The sequence below is a fragment of the Triticum aestivum genome, chromosome 3B, assembly GCF_018294505.1.
Source record: "Triticum aestivum cultivar Chinese Spring chromosome 3B, IWGSC CS RefSeq v2.1, whole genome shotgun sequence".
NCBI lineage: Eukaryota > Viridiplantae > Streptophyta > Magnoliopsida > Poales > Poaceae > Triticum > Triticum aestivum.
In genome coordinates this window covers 652,030,070-652,054,766 of record NC_057801.1, presented here as the reverse complement: position 1 = coordinate 652,054,766, position 24,697 = coordinate 652,030,070, and positions in this window count along the sequence as shown.

Sequence of the window (24,697 nt, the reverse complement as noted above, 5' to 3'; positions counted from 1 at the left end):
GTTCTAGGTTCGGATAATCAAGTCTCTTTTGATGATAATAGTGGGTGGAGCTTGGTACAACATATGTGCTACATGCGTAGTCTCCATATCACATACGACACAATCGTTCCTCCCCACATTCAGGTTACGACAACGATAATGAAGGGTCGGTCCGTTGAAGCAGGCAATGGTTAGTTTCGTTGATCTCCTATCAATTGCAAAGGGAATGATAGAGGTTATTACTGCCATCTCTCTACCTCCACATCTCTACCTTTACAATGGCAATAATACACTCCATGGCCATTCAAGGCAAAAAAGATGAGTGGGGCCCCTTACACAACATTCATGAGGGTTATTAACTCAAACATGGAAATGGGGATTTCATATCTTATCGGCATTAAACAGCTAAACATTATAGGGTTCCTTCATATCCCCAAGAATTAGGAAACTGCCAAGACATAGAAACAACTAACATCATATAGCTAATTGTGGTAATCATGAACGATACATCAAAGTAATACGCGCAAGAATCCACTAGGGTTCAGTATTACAAAGAGGTGGATATGGGGATGGTGATGATGATGGTTGATGCCAGAGTCTCCTTGAATGAGGTGATGGCGTGGTTGTTGGGGAACGTAGCAGAAATTCAAAATTTTCTACGCATCACCAAGATCAATCTATGGAGATTCTATCAACAAGAGAGGGAGAGGATGAGCATCTTCATACCTTTGAAGATCACTAAGCGGAAGCGTTACAAGAACGCGGATGATGGAGTCGTACTCGTGGTGATTCAAATCGCGGAAGATCCGATCTAGCACCGAACGGACGGTGCCTCCGCGTTCAACACACGTACAGCCCGGGGACGTCTCCTCCTTCTTGATCCATCAAGGGGAGAGGAGAAGTTGAGGGAGAACTCCGATAGCACGACGGCGTGGTGGTGGTGGAGCTCGTGGTTCTCCTGCAGGGCTTCGCCAAGCACTACGGAGGAGGAGGAGGTGTTGGAGGAGGGAGAGGGCTGTGCCAGGGGAAGGGTGCGGCTGCCCTATCTCTCCCTCACTATATATAGGGGGAAGGGGGTGGAGGAGGCGCCCTAGGGTTCCCTAGGGGATGGGTGGCAGCCATAGGGGAAACCCTAGATGGGTTTGGGTGCCCCCACCCCTAGGAAACTTGCCCCCCAAGCCGGGAGGGGCGGCTGCCCTAGGGGAGGCACCCCCACCTCTCCAGGTTATGTGAGAAGGGTTGGGAGGGGCACACAACCCCTTAGTGGGCTGGTGTGCCCCCTCCCCTTGGCCCATAAGCCCCCCCCCCCCAACGCTTGCCGGGGCCTCCGAAACACCTTTCGGTCACGCTGGTCGTCACCCGGTACTCCCAGAACAATTTCGGACTCCAATACCCTTCGTCCAATATATCGATCTTCACCTCCGGACCATTACGGAGTTCCTCGTCATGTCCGGGATCTCATCCGGGACTCCGGACAACATTTGGTAACCACATACTAATTTCCATAACAACTCTAGCATCACCGAACCTTAAGTGTGTAGACCCTACGGGTTCGGGAATCATGCAGACATGACCGAGACATCTCTCCGGCCAATAACCAACAGCGGGATCTAGATACCCATGTTGGCTCCCACATGTTCCACGATAATCTCATCGGATGAACCACAATGTCGAGGATTCAGTCAATCCCGTATACAATTCCCTTTGTCTATCAGTATGTTACTTGCCCGAGATTCAATCATCGGTATTCCAATACCTCGTTCAATCTCGTTACCGGCAAGTCACTTTACTCGTTCCGTAATGCATGATCCCGTGACTAACTACTTAGTCACATTGAGCTCATTATGATGATGCATTACCGAGTGGGCCCAGAGATACCTCTCCGTCATACGGAGTGACAAATCCTAGTCTTGATTCGTGCCAACCCAACAAACACTTTTGGAGATACCTGTAGTGCACCTTTATAGTCACCCAGTTACGTTGTGACGTTTGGTACACCCAAAGCACTCCTACGGTATCCGGTAGTTACACAATCTCATGGTCTAAGGAAATGATACTTGACATTAGAAAAGCTTTAGCAAACGAACTACACGATCTTGTGCTATGCTTAGGATTGGGTCTTGTCCATCACATCATTCTCCTAATGACGTGATCCCATTATCAATGACATCCAATGTCCATGGTCAGGAAACCATAACCATCTATTGATCAACGAGCTAGTGAACTAGAGGCTCACTAGGGACATGTTGTGGTCTATGTATTCACACATGTATTACGGTTTCCAGCTAATACAATTATAGCATGAACAATAGACAATTATCAGGAACAAGGAAATACAATAATAACCATTTTAGTATTGCCTCTAGGGCATAATTCCAACAGTCTCCCACTTGCACTAGAGTCAATAATCTAGTTCACATCACTATGTGATTGTAATGAATCCAACACCCATGGGGTTTGATCATATCTCGCTTGTGAGAGAGGTTATTAGTCAACGGGTCTGAATCTTTCAGATTCGTGTGTGCTTTACAAATCTCTATGTCATCTAGTAGATGCAGCTACCACGCGCTATTTGGAGCTATTCCAAATAACTGTTCTACTATATGAATCCAATTTACTACTTATAGTCATCCAGATTAGTATCAAAGTTTGCATCGACGTAACCCTTTACACGAACTCTTTTGCCACCTCCATAACCGAGAAAATTCTTTAGTTCACTAGTTACTAAGGATAACCTGACCGCTTTCCTGTGATCCATTGCTAGATCACTCTTGTACCCCTTGACCGACTCATGGCAAGGCACACTTCAGGTGCGGTACACAGCATATCATACTGTAGAGCCTACGTCTAAAGCATAGGTGACGACCTTCGTCCTTTCTCTCTCTTCTGCCATGGTCAGGTCTTGAGTCTTACTCAATACTCACACCTTATAACACATCCAAGAACTCTTTCTTTGCCAATCTATTTTGAACTCCTTCAAAATCTTGTCATGGTATGTGTTCATTTGAAAGTACTATTAAGCATTTTTGATCTATCCTTATAGATCTTGATGCTCAATGTTCAAGTAGATTAATCCAGGGTTTCCATTGAAAAACACTTTTCAAATAACCCTATATGCTTTCCAGAAATTCTACATCATTTCCGATCAACAATATGTCAACAACACATACTCATCAGAAATGCTATAGTGCTCCCACTCACTTCTTTGGAAATATAAGTTTCTCATAAACTTTGTATAAACCTAAAATCTTTGATCATCTTATCAAAGCGTACATTCCAACTCCGAGATGCTTACTCCAGTCCTTAGAAGGATTTCTGGAGCTTTGCATACTTGTTAGCATCTTTTAGGATTGGCAAAACCTTCTGGTTGTATCACATACAACCTTTCCTCAAGAAAATCGTTGAGGAAACAATGTTTTGACATCCTATCTGCAAGATTTCATAAATAATGCAGGAACTGCTAATATAATTCCAACAGACTCTTAGCATCGCTATGAGTGAGAAAGTCTCATCGTAGTCAACTCCTTGAACTTGTCGGAAAACATCTTAGCGACAAGTCGAGCTTTCTTAATGGTGACACTTACCATCATTGTCCGTCTTCCCTTTTAAAATCCATCTGTACCCAACAGCCTTACGACCATCAAGTAGTTCTTCCAAAGTTTACACTTTGTTTTATACATGGATCCTCTCTCAGATTTTATGGCCTCGAGCCATTTGTCGGAATCCAGGCCCACCATCGCTTCTCCACAGCTCATAGGTTCATTGTTGTCTAGCAACATGACCTCCAAGGCAGGATTACATACCACTCTGAAGTAGTATGCATCCTTGTCGACCTACGAGGTTTGGTAGTGACTTGATCCGAAGCTCCATGATCACTATCATCAGCTTCCACTTCAATTGGTGTAGGCGCCACAGGAACAACTTCCCGTGCCCTGCTACACACTAGTTGAAGTGACGGTTCAATAACCTCATCAAGTCTCCACCATCCTCCTACTCAATTCTTTCGAGAGAAACTTTTCCTCGAGAAAGGACCCGATTCTAGAAACAATCCCTTGTGCTTCCAGAACTGAGACAAGAGGTATACCCAACTGTTTTTGGGTGTCCTATAAAGATGCATTTATCCGCTTTGGGTTCGAGCTTATCAGCCTGAAACTTTTTCACATAAGCATCGCAGCCCCAAATTTTTTAAGAAACGACAACTTAGGTTTCTCTAAACCATAGTTCATACGGTGTCATCTCAATGGAATTATGTGGTGCCCTATTTAAAGTGAATGTGGTTGTCTCTAATGCTTAACCCATAAACGATAGTGGTAATTCGATAAGAGACATCATGGCATGCACCATATCCAATAGGGTGCATCTATGACGTTTGGACACACCATCACACTATGGTGTTCCAGGCGGCACTAGTTGTGAAACAATTTCCACAATGTCTTAATTGTGTACCAAACACGCAACTCAGATATTCATCTCTGTGATCATATCATAGACATTTTATCCTTTTATCACGACGATCTTGAACTTCACTCTGAAATTACTTGAACCTTTCAATAATTCAGACTTTTGTTTCATCAAGTAAATACACTTGGCATCTACTCAAATCATCTGTGAAGTAAGAACATAATGATATCCACTGCGTGCCTCATCACTCACTGGACTGCACACATCAAAATGTATTACTTCCAACAAGTTGCTTTCTTGTTCCATTTCACTGAAAACGAGGCCTTTCAGTCATCTTGCCCATGTGGTATGATTTGCATGTCTCAAGTGATTCAAAATCAAGTGAGTCCAAATGATCCATCTGTATGGAGTTTCTTCATGCGTATATACCAATAGACATGGTTCACATGTCTCAATCTTTTTTCAAAAACGAGTGAGTCCAAAGATCCATCAACATGGAGCTTCTTCATGCGTTTTATACCAATATGACTCAAATGGCAGTGCCACAAGTATGTGGTACTATCATTACTATCTTACATCTTTTGGCATGAATATGTGTATCACTACGATCGAGATTCAATAAACCATTCATTTTAGGTGCAAGACCACTGAAGGTATTATTCAAATAAACAGAGTAACCATTATTCTCCTTAAATGAATAACTGTATTGCAATAAACATAATCATGTCTATGCTCAATGCAAACACCAAATAACAATTATTTAGGTTTAACACCAATCTCGATGGTAGAGGGAGTATGCGATGCTTGATCACATCAACCTTGGAAACACTTCCAACACATATCGTCATCTCACCTTTAGCTAGACTCCGTTTGTTCCGTAGCCTTTTATTTCGAGTTACCAACACTTAGCAACCGAATCGGTATCTATTACCCTAGTGCTACTAGGAGTACTAGTAAAGTACACATTAATATAATGTATATCCAATATACTTCTGTCGACCTAGCCTGCCTTCTTATCTACCAAGTATCTAGGGTAATTCTTCTCCAGTGACCGTTCCCCTTATTACAGAAGCACTTAGTCTCGGGTTTGCGTTCAACCTTGGGTTTCTTCACTAGAGCAGCAACTGTTTTGCCGTTTCATGAAGTATACCTTCTTGCCCTTGCCCTTCTTGAAACTAGTGGTTTCACTAACCATCAACAATTGATGCTCCTTCTTGATTTCTACTTTCGTGGTGTCAAACATCGCGAACAGCTCAAGGATAATCATATTTATCCCTGATATGTTATAGTTCATCACGAAGCTCTAGTAGCTTGGTGGCAGTGACTTTGGAGAACTATCACTATGTCATATGGAAGATTAACTCCCACTCAATTAAAGCGATTGCAGTACTCAGACAATCTGAGCACATGCTCAACTATTAAGCTTTTCTCCCTTAGTTTGTAGGCCAAGAAACTCGTCAGAGGTCTCATACCTCTTGACGTGGGCACTAGCCTGAAATCCCAATTTCAGCCCTTGGAACATCTCATATGTTCCGCGACGTTTCAAAAATGTCTTCGGTGCCTTAATTCTAAACCGTTTAACATTATGCACTGAACTATCACGTAGTCATCAAAACGTGTATGTCAAATGTCCGCAACATCCACAAACGACGTTCGGGGTTCAGCACACCAAGCGGTGCATTAAGGACATAAGCCTTCTGCGCAGCAATGAGGACAATCCTCAGTTCACGGACCCAGTCCGCATAACTGCTACTATCAACTTTCAACTATTTTTTTCTAGGAACATATCTAAAACAGTAGAACTAAAGCGCAAGCTATGACATAATTTGCAAAGACCTTTTGACTATGTTCATGATAATTAAGTTCATCTAATCAAATTATTTGATGAACTCCCACTCAGATAGACATCCCTCTAGTCATCCAAGTGATACATGATCCGACTCAACTAGGCCGTGTCCGATCATCACGTGAGACGGACTAGTCATCATCGGTGACCATCTTCATGTTGATCGTATCCACTATACGACTCATGTTTGACCTTTCGGTCTCTTGTGTTCTGAGGCCATGTCTGTACATGCTAGGCTCGTCAAGTCAACCTAAGTGTTTTGCATGTCTAAATCTGGCTTACACCCGTTGTATGCAAATGTTAGAATCTATCACACCCGATCATCACGTGGTGCTTCGAAACAACGAACTTTCGCAACGGTGCATAGTTAGGGGGAACACTTTCTTGAAATTTTATGAGGGATCATCTTATTTATGCTACCGTTGTTCTAAGCAAATAAGATGTAAACATGACAAACATCACATGCAAATCGTAAAGTGACATGATATGGCCAATATCATCTTGCGCCTTTGATCTCCATCTTGAGGCACGACATGATCAGTTTTGTCACTGGCATGACACCATGATCTCCATCATCGTGTCTTCATGAAGTTGTCTTGCCAACTATTACTTCTACTACTATGGCTAATGGTTTAGCAATAAAGTAAAGTAATTACATGGCATTATTTAATGACACGCATGTCATACAATAAATTTAGACAACTCCTATGGCTCCTGCCGGTTGTCATACTCATCGACATGCAAGTCGTGATTCCTATAACACGAACATAATCAATCTCATACATCACATATCATTCATCACATTCTTTTTGGCCATATCACATCACATAGTATACCCTGCAAAAACAAGTTAGACGTCCTCTAATTGTTGTTGCATGTTTTACGTGGCTGCTATGGGTTTCTAGCAAGAACATTTCTTACCTACGCAAAGCCACAACGGTGATATGCCAATTGCTATTTACCCTTCATAAGGACCCTTCTCATCGAATCGGATCCGACTAAAGTGGGAGAGACTGGCACCCGCTAGCCACCTTTATGCAACAAGTGCATGTCAGTCGGTGGAACCTGTCTCACGTAAGCGTACATGTAAGGTCGGTCCGGGCCGCTTCATCCCACAATACTGCCGAAACAAGATAGGACTAGTAACGGTAAGAAAATTGAACAAACCAACGCCCACAACTACTTGTGTTCTAGTCGTGCATAGAATCTACGCAATAGACCTAGCTCATGATGCCACTGTTGCGGAACATAGCAGAAATTCAAAATTTTCTACGCATCACCAAGATCAATCTATGGAGATTCTATCAACAAGAGAGGGAGAGGATGGGCATCTTCATACCTTTGAAGATCGCTAAGCGGAAGCATTACAAGAACGCTGATGATGGAGTCGTACTCGCGGTGATTCAAATCATGGAAGATCCGATCTAGCGCCGAATGGACGGTGCCTCCGCGTTCAACACACGTACAGCCCGGGGATGTCTCCTCCTTCTTGATCCAGCAAGGGGAGAGGAGAAGTTGAGGGAGACCTCCGATAGCACGACGACATGGTGGTGGTGGAGCTCGTGGTTCTCCAGCAGGGCTTCGCCAAGCACTATGGAGGAGGAGGAGGTGTTGGAGGAGGGAGAGGGCTGCGCCAGGGGAAGGGTGCAGCTGCCCTCTCTCTCCCTCACTATATATAGGGGGAAGGGGGGTGGGGGAGGCGCCCTAGGGTTCCCTAGGTGTCGGAGTATTGGGCCACGAGTAGGCGCACCCGAGTCCCTTAGCTTTCTAAGACTTTGGGCCGGCTTTAACCCACAAGAATCCAGACTGGAGCACCACCTTCTGGTGGCCGGCTGGCCTGAACAGCCGGCTGCCCGAAGACTGCCTAGCGCCTGCAGACGACACCAAGACAAGCTGCCCCCTAGCAGACGGCCTCCAGAGAGGCCGGCCTCTAGCAGGAGGCCACCAGGCGCCCTCAGAGTCTACGCCCTCATCAAGAAGACAAGACAGGGTGAGGCTACCGCATAGCCCCGTACCCCCGGATTCCGGGCCTAGCATGGCTACAGTGCCCCGTACAGGCAAAGATCCCCGCACGATGTGCACTGTTGCCATTCCCCCTTTATGCCATGACTGACCGACGAAGCCCTGTTCCCACGATGACCTGTCAGCACACCAAGCGGTGCATTAAGGACATAAGCCTTCTGCGCAGCAATGAGGACAATCCTCAGTTCACGGACCCAGTCCGCATAACTGCTACTATCAACTTTCAACTATTTTTTTCTAGGAACATATCTAAAACAGTAGAACTAAAGCGCAAGCTATGACATAATTTGCAAAGACCTTTTGACTATGTTCATGATAATTAAGTTCATCTAATCAAATTATTTGATGAACTCCCACTCAGATAGACATCCCTCTAGTCATCCAAGTGATACATGATCCGACTCAACTAGGCCGTGTCCGATCATCACGTGAGACGGACTAGTCATCATCGGTGACCATCTTCATGTTGATCGTATCCACTATACGACTCATGTTTGACCTTTCGGTCTCTTGTGTTCTGAGGCCATGTCTGTACATGCTAGGCTCGTCAAGTCAACCTAAGTGTTTTGCATGTCTAAATCTGGCTTACACCCGTTGTATGCAAATGTTAGAATCTATCACACCCGATCATCACGTGGTGCTTCGAAACAACGAACTTTCGCAACGGTGCATAGTTAGGGGGAACACTTTCTTGAAATTTTATGAGGGATCATCTTATTTATGCTACCGTTGTTCTAAGCAAATAAGATGTAAACATGACAAACATCACATGCAAATCGTAAAGTGACATGATATGGCCAATATCATCTTGCGCCTTTGATCTCCATCTTGAGGCACGACATGATCAGTTTTGTCACTGGCATGACACCATGATCTCCATCATCGTGTCTTCATGAAGTTGTCTTGCCAACTATTACTTCTACTACTATGGCTAATGGTTTAGCAATAAAGTAAAGTAATTACATGGCATTATTTAATGACACGCATGTCATACAATAAATTTAGACAACTCCTATGGCTCCTGCCGGTTGTCATACTCATCGACATGCAAGTCGTGATTCCTATAACACGAACATAATCAATCTCATACATCACATATCATTCATCACATTCTTTTTGGCCATATCACATCACATAGTATACCCTGCAAAAACAAGTTAGACGTCCTCTAATTGTTGTTGCATGTTTTACGTGGCTGCTATGGGTTTCTAGCAAGAACATTTCTTACCTACGCAAAGCCACAACGGTGATATGCCAATTGCTATTTACCCTTCATAAGGACCCTTCTCATCGAATCGGATCCGACTAAAGTGGGAGAGACTGGCACCCGCTAGCCACCTTTATGCAACAAGTGCATGTCAGTCGGTGGAACCTGTCTCACGTAAGCGTACATGTAAGGTCGGTCCGGGCCGCTTCATCCCACAATACTGCCGAAACAAGATAGGACTAGTAACGGTAAGAAAATTGAACAAACCAACGCCCACAACTACTTGTGTTCTAGTCGTGCATAGAATCTACGCAATAGACCTAGCTCATGATGCCACTGTTGCGGAACATAGCAGAAATTCAAAATTTTCTACGCATCACCAAGATCAATCTATGGAGATTCTATCAACAAGAGAGGGAGAGGATGGGCATCTTCATACCTTTGAAGATCGCTAAGCGGAAGCATTACAAGAACGCTGATGATGGAGTCGTACTCGCGGTGATTCAAATCATGGAAGATCCGATCTAGCGCCGAATGGACGGTGCCTCCGCGTTCAACACACGTACAGCCCGGGGATGTCTCCTCCTTCTTGATCCAGCAAGGGGAGAGGAGAAGTTGAGGGAGACCTCCGATAGCACGACGACATGGTGGTGGTGGAGCTCGTGGTTCTCCAGCAGGGCTTCGCCAAGCACTATGGAGGAGGAGGAGGTGTTGGAGGAGGGAGAGGGCTGCGCCAGGGGAAGGGTGCAGCTGCCCTCTCTCTCCCTCACTATATATAGGGGGAAGGGGGGTGGGGGAGGCGCCCTAGGGTTCCCTAGGTGTCGGAGTATTGGGCCACGAGTAGGCGCACCCGAGTCCCTTAGCTTTCTAAGACTTTGGGCCGGCTTTAACCCACAAGAATCCAGACTGGAGCACCACCTTCTGGTGGCCGGCTGGCCTGAACAGCCGGCTGCCCGAAGACTGCCTAGCGCCTGCAGACGACACCAAGACAAGCTGCCCCCTAGCAGACGGCCTCCAGAGAGGCCGGCCTCTAGCAGGAGGCCACCAGGCGCCCTCAGAGTCTACGCCCTCATCAAGAAGACAAGACAGGGTGAGGCTACCGCATAGCCCCGTACCCCCGGATTCCGGGCCTAGCATGGCTACAGTGCCCCGTACAGGCAAAGATCCCCGCACGATGTGCACTGTTGCCATTCCCCCTTTATGCCATGACTGACCGACGAAGCCCTGTTCCCACGATGACCTGTCGGTACGGCCTGCAGGCGGCGGGCCCTACTGGACAGGGAGAGCCCGGAAGGCGGCCATCACAGGGCCAGTCAGAACTACGGGAGGCCAGCCCCCAGCAGGCGGCCGGACCCTCCCTGAAAGTGCAACTATCCCTAGGTGGTTTTGGTAATTCATAACAACATATAGCTCACTGAGCTAATGCTATTCCAAGACTATTATTTCAGGAAAGCTCAATGAATGGCATGGCATGGATGATGAAAGTGGATCCCTCAAAATACTAAGGACAAAGGATTGGCTCAAGCTCAAAGGTTCAAGACTCTTCATTTTATATTTTAGTGATCCCAGATCACATTGAGTCTATAGGGAAAGCCAATACTATCAAGGAGGGATGAGGTGTTGCTTAATGAGCCTCTTGCTTCATGTGCTTTGTGATATGCTCCAAAACCCTCAGCTACTTTCCCACATCCACAAATGACCTAAACCCAAAGCCAAAATCGGTCACACCGATTCTTCCAATCCGGCGCCATCGATTCCAAAAGTCATAGCCACTGCCACAAACCCTAAGCAAATCGGTCCTACCGATAGGGATCTCGGTCTCACCGAGATGGGATTGTAATCTCTCTGTTTCCCTTCGTAACGTTTCGGTCTAACCGAAGTGAGCGATCGGTCCCACCGAGATTGCAATGTAAACTCTCTGTTTCCCTTTTGTAACATTTCAGTCTCGCCGAAAAGAGCAAATCGGTCCCACCGAGTTTACCTGACCAACTCTCTGGAAAGCTTTTGAGCTTATTACCAAAATCGGTCTTACCGAGTTTGTGTAATCGGTCTTACCGAGATTACGTTATGCCCTAACCCTAACCAAATCGGTCTCACTGAGTTGCATGTCAGTCCCACCGAAAATCACTAACGGTCACTAGGTTTACTAAATCGGTCTGACCGAGTCTGTTGAATCGGTCCCACCGAGTTTGGTAAATTGTGTGTAACGATTAGATTTTGTGTGGAGGCTATATATACCCCTCCACCTCCTCTTCATTCGTGGAGAGAGCCATCAGACTAAACCTACACTTCCAACTTACCATTTCTGAGAGAGAACTACCTACTCATGTGTTGAGGCCAAGATATTCCATTCCTACCATATGAATCTTGATGTCTAGCCTTCCCAAGTTTCCACTCAAATCCTCTTTCCACCAGATCCAAATCATATGAGAGAGAGTTGAGTGTTGGGGAGACTATCATTTGAAGCACAAGAGCAAGGAGTTCATCATCAACACACCATTTGTTACTTCTTGGAGAGCGGTGTCTCCTAGATTGGCTTGGTGTCACTTGGGAGCCTCCGACAAGATTGTGGAGTTGAACCAAGGAGTTTGTAAGGGCAAGGAGATCGCCTACTTCGTGAAGATCTACCGCTAGTGAGGCAAGTCCTTCGTGGGCGACGGCCACGGTGGGATAGACAAGGTTGCTTCTTCGTGGACCCTTCGTGGGTGGAGCCCTCCGTGGACTCGCGCAGCCGTTCCCCTTCGCGGGTTGAAGTCTCCATCAACGTGGATGTATGATAGCACCACCTATCGGAACCACGCCAAAAACATCCGTGTCTGCAATTACGTTTGAATCCTCCAAACCCTTCCCTTTACTTTCTTGCAAGTTGCATGCTTTAATTTCTGCTGCCTATATACTCTTTGCATGCTTGCTTGATTTGTGTGATGATTGCTTGACTTGTCCTAAGAAAGCTAAAATCTGCCAAACTCTAAAATTGGGAAAAAGTTAAGTTTTTAATTGGTCAAGTAGTCTAATCACCCCCCTCTAGACTTACTTCAAGGTCCTACACTCCCCGAAAGATAGTGTGACATCAGCCAGACGGGGGGCGGTGTGGCTACAGTGATCTCCCACTAGACGGCGGGACTGTAGCCACGCTCCCCAGACCAAGCCTGCGTCATTAGCACCATGGCTACAGTGATCAGCCACCAACCAGCCCCGCCAGCGGCGGACGCGGCCTGTCGGCTCCGTACCAGACCAGTCGGAGGGCCCGCCAGGCGGCGGGACCCAGCTGCCGGTGACTAGAGACGCTGACAGCCGAGCCCAGAGCCCGGCCAAGTTACCATTGTACCCTTGGGGGGCAAGCCTATATAAGCCCCCCAGGGCACCCATGCAAAGGGTTCCGAACCTGATAGACTTGCCTCCTTCAACCTCTAGCATACAACTCGAGGAGCACCTTGTATTCACTAGTGCCTTAGTGATCATGAGGAGACCCCGCAGAGCAGGAGTAGGGGTATTATCTCCAAGGAGAGCCCCCAACCTGGGTAAAGTACGCCGGCGTTCGTGTCTACGCCTTATCCCGCTTCCGGGCACCGGCGACGTTCTACTCGGTCCCACCATGATAAGCCATCCCTTGGCATATGTCGCACCCAACCCCCGACATTTGGCGCCCACCATGGGGCGAGGTGCACCGTCGTCCGGAGATCTATTCTGGACGGGAACCTTGTTCCTCCCGGACGTGCACAGCCAGCCCAGCATGCCCGACGGCGTCAGCCTCGACACGCTGCATGGCGCGGAGATCGCTTGCGCAGCCAGCTGCCTCGCCGACCTCGTTGGCGATATCAACCTCTCCGACGAGCCTGCGTCCGGTGCAGGCACCGACTGCCGGGAGAGCCGCCTCGTTAGCCTCCTCGACCAGCTCCATGTCACCAGCGAGCCCGCTGCCGATTTGGAGTTTGTTGGCTCCACCGACCCGATGATCGTCGACCATGACATGGTGTCGCTCGACACGTTCCCCACCAACATGGTGGTCAACAACGAGCCGCCTCCTCACGAGCACATCGGCGGGAGCACCGTCACAGAGGTGCTTGTCATCAACAGCGGCGAGCACTCGGACGGAGGCGCTCGAGACCCACTCGATGCGGCGCTGCGAGACTTGTCAGCGCCCATCCCAGCCGATGCGGATGCTGAGGCGCTGGAAGCACGCCGCATTCAGCTCATCGAAAGCGCTGACCGACTAGCCAACATACGACGCCTCTCGGAGGCCTACCAGCATGAGATCGACCAGGCCGTCGGCGGGACGCCAGCCCTAGAGGGGCCTAGCCGCGCCGGCTCGATCCGGCTGCGTGGCGCAGCCATCGTTGGTGCGTTCAGGGCAGAATGCCCCGTCTACGCTACGCAAGCGGGAAACATACGAGCTGCCCAGGCGGTGGCAGACTAGATGGACAAATACGAAAGCGACGAGCATCGCCACCTGATGGAGCGTGTCCAGCAGCTCCTTGACGCAGCTGCCGAGCAGCACGAGGCCGACTGCCATGATGAAGCGCCAGCCCGGCAGAACAACGAGCCACCTCCTCGACAAGATCATGGCGCAACATCTCGGACGCTGACTGGTGACGTCCGCAGAAAGAAAACCAATGAGCCGGCTGCCAGCCGCAGTCGGACTCACCTCACCATCGAGCGCGATGCCGAAGGCTGCCCTCAAGCCATGGAGCGGCGAGGCGATCCGCCTCCTCCTCAGCCCCGTGGAGAAAGACACCCCACTCCACCGCTTGTCACGCACCCGACACTCGGCGACCGCCTTGGCCGCCGAGAAGGAGTCAGAGAAAACGACACCCGCCACCGGATCGATCGCCTCAATCGCTCCCTGGCGCTAGAAGAAGATGCTGGGTCCGCCTTGTTTTGGCCCCCGAATCTGAGATGAGGCCTTCCCTCGAGGGTTCACCCTTCCCAGAGACATGCCCAAATACACCGGCTCTGTGAAGCCGGAAGACTGGCTAGTCGACTACTCCACGTCCGGCAGCGTAGCGAATGGCAACAAGCGTATTGCTGTGAAGTACGTCCCGCTCATGCTCCAGGGCACAGCCCGCACGCGGCTTGACAACCTGAAGCCCCGAGCATAAACGGCTGGGTTGATTTCACCGAGGCCTTCGTCCGCAACTTCACCAGCACATACAAGCAGCCTCCCACGCCTCAACAACTCTCCTTGTGTGTCCAAGGGCCCAACAAATCGACTCGCGACTACCTCACGCCCTGGGCCGAGCTGCACAACTCCTGCGAGGGCGTGCACGAGGTGCAGGCCATCGAGTATTTCACTACCGGGTGCCGAGAGGGCACCCTCCTCAAGCACCGGCTCCTCTGCAACGAGCCGATGACTCTCGACGAGTTGCTGATCATCGCCGACAAATACGCAACTGCCGACTCCTCCATGAAGGCGGAGATCCAAGTCGATGCATCCGGCAAGATAGCTCCTCCGACTTCTCGGGCCCCGGCTGGAGACACCAGTCGGAGACATCAACAGAACGAAAACAAACGCATGGCCGTACAGCCGGCTTCTACAAGCCGGCAGGTGGCGACAGTCGAAGACCAGCAGCCGGAAGGGCAGCCTTTGCCAAAACGTCAAAAGGGCGGCAAGCCCAATTGGTTGCCCGCCTTCTCGTACGAGCAGACTCTCGATGCGCCTTGCAAGTTCCACAGCGGCGCGAAGCCGTACAACCACACCACCCGGAAGTGCCATTGGCTCACCCAAATCACCAAAGGAGATGGACTCCTGCCTCCGTCGCCTGCCGGTCCGCCGCCTCCTCTGCCCCAGTAGCCGACGGTCCGACCAGTCAGAGCAATACAAGATGAGTATCCAGAAGAGCAGGGAGCCTATGTCGTATTCACCAGTGTAGCTGACGACAAACGCACCAGACGGCAACAGCAGCAAGAAGTGCAAGCGGTAGCAAGTGGAGCCCCTGAGTTTATGCACTGGTCAAAGAAGCCCATCAGCTGGAGCAGGGCCGACCACCCGGAAGCAATGCCTTCTCCTGGTTCTTATGCCCTGGTCCTGGATGCCACACTTGCAATAGAGAGGCGAGCACTCATTTCTCCAGAGTTCTGATAGATGGCGGCAGCAACATCAACATCCCGTACCGTGACACAATGGAGAAACTGGGAATCAAGCAGAAGCAGCTTCAGCCCAGTCGGACTGTATTCAATGGCATAGTTCCTGGCCTTTCCTGCTCACCAATTGGCAAGACCCAGATCGATGTCCTCTTCAGGGACAAAAATCATTTTCGTCTAGAGGCAATCTGGTTTGAAGTGGTGGACCTTGAGAGCCCGTACCATGAGCTGCTTGGCCGGCCTGCCCTGGCCAAGTTCATGGCGGTCCCCCACTACACTTACCTCAAGATGAAGATGCCGACTACCGGGGGAATCCTAACCATAGCCGGAGACTACAAAAAATCATCTTCTTGCGCGGCAGACAACAGCTGACTGGCCGAGTCCCTCGTGATTGCAGCTGAGAAACGGCTCCTGGAAAGGGTTGTGGCGTTGGCAGGCAAGCAGCCGAAAATGTCACCACCACCCAAGGAGTCGGAAGTTGAAGGCTCGTTCAAGCCGGCGAAGGAAAACAGAGAAGATACCCTTGGACCCGGAGCACCCGGAGAGGCACACCCTCATCGGAACAAACCTTGACAGTAAATAGAAAGGCGAGCTCGTCGATTTCCTCCGTGAGAATCATGACATCTTCGCATGGTCTCCCAAAGACATGACGGGTGTCCCGACGGATTTTGTCGAGCACAAGCTACACGTCCTACCTGAGGTCAAGCCGGTCAGGCAACCCTTGCGCCGCCTGTCGGAAGAAAAAAGAAGAGTTGTTGGAGAAGAAATAGCCCGGCTTCTGGCAGCCGGCTTCATCATGGAGGTGTTCTTCCCCGAATGGTTGTCCAATCCGGTTCTTGTGTTGAAAAAGAACAAGCAGTGGCGCATGTGCATTGATTATACCAGCCTCAACAAAGCTTGCCTCAAAGACCCCTTTGCCTTGCCAAGGATCGACCAAGTGATAGACTCCACAGTCGGATGCGAGCTGCTGTGTTTTTCGGATGCTTACTCAGGATACCATGAGATCAAGCTGAACCCAGCCGATAGGCTGAAGACCGCCTTCATCACACCATTTGGAGCCTTCTGTTACCTGACGATGACGTTCGGCTTGAGGAATGCCGGCGCCACATTTCAGTGTTGCATGCAGAAGTGCCTCCTCAAGCAACTCGGCAGAAATGCCCACGTTTACGTGGATGATGTGGTGGTGAAGACGGAGAAGCATGGCACACTAATAGAAGACCTCAAGGAGACATTCGAGAACCTGCGTCGATTCCAAATCAAGCTCAACCCGGAGAAATGTGTCTTTGGAGTACCAGCCGGCCAACTTCTTGGCTTTCTGGTCTCAGAGTGCAGCATAGAGTGCAACCCTGTGAAGATCAAGGCAATTGAAAGTATGTAAGTTCCCACTTGACTGCTGGATGTACAAAAATTCACCGGCTGCCTGGCGTCCATTAGCTGCTTCCTCAGCCGGCTGGGTGAGAAGGCTCTCCCACTATACCATCACATGAAGAAAACCACTTTCTTCGAGTGGAACGACAAGGTGGACGAAGCTTTCCGTCAGCTCAAGAAGATGTTGACCACCCCGCCTGTCCTGACGGCTCCGACTGATAAAGAGCTGATGCTCCTTTATATTGCCGCTACCAGTCGGGTGGTCAGCACAGTCATAGTGGTGGAACGCAAGGAGGAAGGCAAGGCACTGCCGGTCCAGAGGTCGGTATATTATTTGAGTGAAGTAGTGTCCGCCTCCAAGCAAAATTACCCCCGCTATCAGAAGATGTGCTATGGCGTGCATTTCGCCGCCAAGAAACTCAAGCCTTGCTATGTCTTGAGCTAGCATTGGTTTCCCCGAAGAGGAGAGGGTGATGCAGCAAGTGTAGCGTAAGTATTTCCCTTAGTTTTTGAGAACCAAGTTATCAATCCAGTAGGAGGCTCCTCAAAAGTCCCACGCACCTACACAAACAAACTGAGAACTCGCAACCAACGCAATAAAGGGGTTGTCAATCCCTTCACGGCCACTTGCAAAAGTGAGATCTAATAGAGATAGTATGATAAGATAGATATATTTTTGGTATTTTATGATATAGATGCAAGAAAAGTAAAGATGCAAATAAAAGTAGATTGAAAGCAAATATGATAAGAGATAGATCCGGGGGCCATAGGTTTCACTAGAGGCTTCTCTCGAGAGCATAAGTATTACGGTGGGTGAGCAAATTACTGTCAAGCAATTGATAGAAAAGCGAATAATTATGACGTTATCTAGGCATGATCATGTATATAGGCATCACATCCAAAACAAGTAGACCGACTCCTTCCTGCATCTACTACTATTACTCCACACATCAACCGCTATCCAGCATGCATCTAGAGTATTAAGTTCATAAGAATGGAGTAACGCATTAAGCAAGATGATATGATGTAGAGGGATAAACTCATGCAATATGATATAAACCCCATCTTGTTATCCTCGATGGCAACAATACAATACGTGTCTTGCAACCTTTTATGTCACTGGGTAAGGACACCGCAAGATTGAACCCAAAGCTAAGCACTTCTCCCATGGCAAGAAAGATCAATCTAGTAGGCCAAACCAAACCGATAATTCGAAGAGACTTGCAAAGATAACTCAATCATACATAAAAGAATTCAGAGAAGAATCAATTAATAACCATAGATAAATCTGAACATAAACTCACAATTCATCGGATCTTGACAAACACACCGCAAAAAGAGATTACATCAAATAGATCTCCACAAGAGAGGGGGAGATCATTGTATTGAGATCCAAAAAGAGAGAAGAAGCCATCTAGCTAATAACTATGGACCCGTAGGTCTGAGGTAAACTACTCACAACTCATAGGAGGGGCAAGGATGTTGATGTAGAGGCCCTCCATGGTCGATTCCCCCTCCGGCAGAGTGCCGGCGAAGGCTCCAAGATGGGATCTCGCGGATACAGAAGGTTACGGTGGTGGAAATTGTGTTTCGTGGTGCCCCTGGATGTTTTCGGGGTCCGTAGGTATATATAGGAGGAAGAAGTACGTCGGTGGACGCCCAAGGGGCCCACGAGATAGGGGGCATGCCCTACAGCGGGGGCGCCCTCCTATCTCGTCGGGCCCTCGGAGCTTTCTTGACTTGCACCCCAAGCTCTCCGGATCAGATTTGTTCCAAAAATAACGCTCCCGAAGGTTTCATTCCGTTTGGACTCCGTTTGATATTCCTTTTCTTCGAAATACTGAAATAGGCAAAAAAAACAGCAATATGGGCTGGGCCTCCGGTTAGTAGGTTAGTCCCAAAAATGATATAAATAAGTAGAATAAAGCCCATAAGCATCCAAAACAGGTAATATAATATCATGGAACAATCAAAAATTATAGATACGTTGGAGACGTATCAAGCATCCCCAAGCTTAATTCCTGCTCGTCCTCGAGTAGGTAAATGATAAAAAGAGAATTTTTGATGTGGAATGCTACCTAGCATAATTCATAGTGTAATTTTCTTTCATTGTGGCATGAATGTTCAGATCCAAGTAATACAAAATAAAAGTTCATATTGATATAAGAAATAGAAATATTTCAAGAATACTAAGCAAGTAATCATGTCTTCTCAAAATAGCATGGCCAAAAGAAAGTTATCCCTACAAAATCATATAGTCTGGCTATGCTCTATCTTCATCACACAAAGTATTTAATCATGCACAACCCCGATGACGAGCCAAGCAATTGTTTCATACTTTAATAATCTCAAACTTTTTCAACTTTCACGCAATACATGAGCGTGAGCCATGGACATAGAACTATATGTGGAATAGAACGGTGGTTGTGGAGAAGACAAAAAAAGGAGAAGATAGTCTCACATCAACTAGGCGTATCAACGGGCTATGGATATGCCCATTAATAGATATCAATGTGAGTGAGTAGGGATTGCCATGCAACGGATGCACTAGAGCTATAAATATATGAAAGCTCAACAAAAGAAAACTAGTGGGGTGCATCCAACTTGCTTGCTCACGAAGACCTAGGGCATTTTGAGGAAGCCCATCATTGGAATATACAAGCCAAGTTCTATAATGAAAAATTCCCACTAGTAAATGGAAGTGACAACATATGAGACTCTCTATCATGAAGATCATGGTGCTACTTTGAAGCACAAGTGTGGTAAAAGGATAGTATCATTGTCCCTTCTCTCTTTTTCTCTCATTTTTTTATTTGGGCCTTTTCTCTTTTATTTTATGGCCTCTTTTTTTTCGTCCGGAGTCTCATCCCGACTTATGGGGGAATCATAGTCTCCATCATCCTTTCCTCACTGGGACAATGCTCTAATAATGATGATCATCACACTTTTTTTTACAACTCAACAATTACAACTCGATACTTAGAACAAAATATGACTCTATATGAATGCCTCTGGTGGTATACCGGGATATGCAATGAATCAAGAGTGACATGTATGAAAGAATTATGAACAGTGGCTTTGCCACAAATACAATGTCAAAAGTAATATGACAAAAGCAATATGACAAAAGTAATGTGTGTCATATGAACGGAACGGTGGAAAGTTGCATGGCAATATATCTCGGAATGGCTATGGAAATGCCATAATAGGTAGGTATGGTGGCTGTTTTGAGGAAGGAGTATGGTGGGTGTATGGTACCGGTGAAAGTTGCACGATACAAGAGAGGCTAGCAATAATGGAGGGGGTGAAAGGAGTGCGTATAATCCATGGACTCAACATTAATCAAAGAACTCATATACTTGTTGTAAAAATTTAGAAGTCATCAAAAACCAAAGCACTACACGCATGCTCCTAGGGGGATAGATTGGTAGGAAAAGACCATCGCTCGTCCCCGACTGCCACTCATAAGGAAGACAATCAATAAATAAAATTGTGCTCCAACTTCATCACAAAGCGGTTCACCATACGTGCATGCTACGGGAATCACAAACTTCAACACAAGCATTCTTTAAATCCATAATCACCCAACTAGCATGACTTTAATATTACTACCTCCATATCTCAAAACAATTATCAAGCATCAAATTGATCATAGCATCCAATTCACTTTCTATGATAGTTTTTATTATACCCAACTTGGATGCTCATCATTCTAGGACCAAATTAAAACCATAGCAAATACCATGCTGTTCTAAGAGACTCTCAAAATAATATAAGTGAAGCATGAGAGACTAGCAATTTCTATAAAATTAATCCACCACCATGCTCTAAAAGATATAAGTGAAGCACTAGAGCAAAAACTATCAAGCTCAAAAGATATAAGTGAAGCACATAGAGTATTCTAGCAAATTCTAATCAAATAGGCTTCTCCAAAAAGGTGTGTTACAGCAAGGATGATTGTGGTAAACTAACAAGCAAAGACCAATATAATACACGACGCTCCAAGCAAAACACATATCATGTAGCGAATAAAAATATAGCTCCAAGTAAAGTTACCAATGAACGAAGACGAAAGAGGGGATGCCTTCCCGGGGCATCCCCAAGCTTAGGCTTTTGGCTATTCTTGAATATCTTGGGGTGCCATAAGCATCCCCAAGCTTAGGCTCTTGCCACTCTTTATTCCATAGTCCATAAAAGCTTTACCCAAAACTTGAAAACTTCACAACACAAAACTCAACAGGAAATCTTATAAGCTCCGTTAGTGAAAGAAAACAAAACCACCACATAAGGTACTGCAATGAACTCATTCTTTATTTATTTTGGTGTTAAACCTACTGTATTCCAACTTCCTTATGGTTTATAAACTAATTTATTAGCCATAGATGCATTGAAATAAGCAAACAACACACGAAAAACAGAATCTGTCAAAAACAGAACAGTCTGTAGCAATCTGTAACTAACGCAAACTTATGGAACTCTAAAAATCCTACCAAAATAGGACGTACTGTAAAATTTGTTTAATGATCAGCATAAAAAAGAATCAACGCAAAATCTCTTTTCTGTGATTTATTGAATTTTTTCTCGTGAGCGCAAAGTTTCTGTTTTTCAGCAGAATCAAATCAACCATCATCATAGTTTATCCTATAGGTTCTACTTGGCACAAACACTAAACAAAAGATAAAAACACATCTAAACAGAAAGTAGAAACAAAATTTAACACTAAACAGGAACAAAAACAAAGAACATAAAGAAAATTGGGTTGCCTCCCAACTAGCGCTATCATTTAACGCCCCCTAGCTAGGCATAAAAGTAAGGATAGATCTAACGAGTGCCATCTTTGGCACTTGATTCATAGGTAGCAAGAGAGGATCTCCTTTATATGGCATTCATCCTTCTATTCAGGTTAAGAACATTGCCATTAATGGATGAAGTAAGATTAAGCACATTACGAAAATTTGCATCTAAGCTAGACTTCATCTCTTTGATAATTTCATTTTGATAAAGGCACAAGAGGGTAGTTGATTCAACTTTATCATTCAAAGGGTGCCCAAATATGGTTTTCATTTTTCATAGGTATGTATAGCATCCCCTTCGAGAAAACCTACTTCAAAAATAGAATCTAGAACTTGTTTGAAAGAAGCGGGCAAGCCAACATAGAAGCTTTTTAAGTAAACCTCAATTTGATATTGTGGCACATAACTAGCCCGAATCCTTAATAACCTATCCCAAGCATCTTTTAAGGATTCATCAAGTAAATGGCGAAAGATTCCGGAGTCATCATCATCAAAATCATCTAAATTCTCATTGGTGATCCCAGTGTGTCTTTCCATAGCATCATTGTTTATGGGCTTAGAAAGGATAGAGGGGTTATCCAAGGCACTAGAACTTGGGAGAAATCCCTTAAATCTTTTTGATTCGGCCATGGCAACGGGAAGGCAAAGAAAAAGGCGGAGAGGAGAACGGGAAAGAGAGGGCGAATAAAACGGCAAGGATGAAGTGGGGGAGAGGAAAACGAGAGGCAAATGGCAAATAATGTAAATGCGAGGGAGATGAGTTGTGATGGGTACTTGGTATGTCTTGACTTGAGCGAAGACCTCCCCGGCAACGGCGCTAGAAATCCTTCTTGCTACGTCTTGAGCTAGTGTTGGTTTTCCCCGAAGAGGAGAGGGTGATGCAGCAAGTGTAGCGTAAGTATTTCCCTCAGTTTTTGAGAACCAAGGTATCAATCCAGTAGGAGGCTCCTCAAAAGTCCCACGCACCTACACAAACAAACTGAGAACTCGCAACCAACGCAATAAAGGGGTTGTCAATCCCTTCACGGCCACTTGCGAAAGTGAGATCTAATAGAGATAGTATGATAAGATAGATATATTTTTGGTATTTTATGATATAGATGCAAGAAAAGTAAAGATGCAAATAAAAGTAGATTGAAAGCAAATATGATAAGAGATAGACCCGGGGGCCATAGGTTTCACTAGAGGCTTCTCTCGAGAGCATAAGTATTACGGTGGGTGAACAAATTACTGTCAAGCAATTGATAGAAAAGCGAATAATTATGACGTTATCTAGGCATGATCATGTATATAGGCATCACATCCAAAACAAGTAGACCGACTCCTGCCTGCATCTACTACTATTACTCCACACATCGACCGCTATCCAGCATGCATCTAGAGTATTAAGTTCATAAGAACGGAGTAACACATTAAGCAAGATGATATGATGTAGAGGGATAAACTCATGCAATATGATATAAACCCCATCTTGTTATCCTCGATGGCAACAATACAATACGTGTCTTGCAACCCTTTCTGTCACTGGGCAAGAACACCGCAAGATTGAACCCAAAGCTAAGCACTTCTCCCATGATAAGAAAGATCAATCTAGTAGGCCAAACCAAACCGATAATTCGAAGAGACTTGCAAAGATAACTCAATCATACATAAAAGAATTCAGAGAAGATTCAATTAATAACCATAGATAAATCTGAACATAAACTCATAATTCATCGGATCTTGACAAACACACCGCAAAAAGAGATTACATCGAATAGATCTCCACAAGAGAGGGGGAGATCATTGTATTGAGATCCAAAAAGAGAGAAGAAGCCATCTAGCTAATAACTATGGACCCGTAGGTCTGAGGTAAACTACTCACAACTCATAGGAGGGGCAAGGATGTTTATGTAGAGGCCCTCCGTGGTCGGTTCCCCCTCCGGCAGAGTGCCGGCGAAGGCTCCAAGATGGGATCTCACGGATACAGAAGGTTACGGTGGTGGAAATTGTGTTTTGTGGTGCCCCTGGATGTTTTCGGGGTCCGTAGGTATATATAGGAGGAAGAAGTATGCCGGTGGACGCCCGAGGGGCCCACGAGACAGGGGGGCACGCCCTACACGGGGGGGGGGGGCTCCTATCTCGTGGGGCCCTCGGAGCTTTCTTGACTTGCACCCAAGCTCTCCGGATCAGATTTGTTCCAAAAATAACGCTCCCGAATGTTTCATTCCGTTTGGACTCCGTTTGATATTCCTTTTGTTCAAAATACTGAAATAGGAAAAAGAAACAGCAATACAAGCTGGGCCTCCGGTTAGTAGGTTAGTCCCAAAAATGATAAAAATATGTAGAATAAAGCCCATAAGCATCCAAAACAGGTAATATAATAGCATGGAACAATAAAAAATTATAGATACGTTGGAGACGTATCAAGCCTTACTTTCAAGAGCATCCAACTGTTGTCTGCACAGCTCCACTTGCTGAGATCATTGGAAGCCGAGATGCCTCTGGCCGAGTGGCTAAGTGGGCCATAGATCTGGCCCCCTACACCATCCACTACTAGCCTCGCCCCGCCATCAAGTCACAAGCGCTGGCCGACTTCCTCGTAGACTAGGCTGAGACCCAGTACCTGCCGCCAGCGCCAGACTCCACTCATTGGCGGATGCACTTTGATGGGTCCAAAATGCACACCGGCCTGGGAGCCGGCATTGTCTTCACCTCTCCCAAAGGCGACAAGCTCAAATATGTGTTTTAGATCCACTTTGCCGCCTCCAACAACGTAGCAGAATATGAAGCACTCATACACGGGCTCCGGCTTGCCAAGGAGCTCGGCATTCGTCGGATCCTGTGTTTTGGTGATTCCGACTTGGTGGTCCAGCATTCGTCAGGCGACTGGGATGCCAAGGATGCAAATATGGCGAGCTACCGCTTTTTCGTACATCAGCTCAGTGGATATTTTGAAGGGTGCGAGTTCCTCCATGTGCCAAGAAACGACAACGAGCAAGCAGATGCCTTGGCACGAAT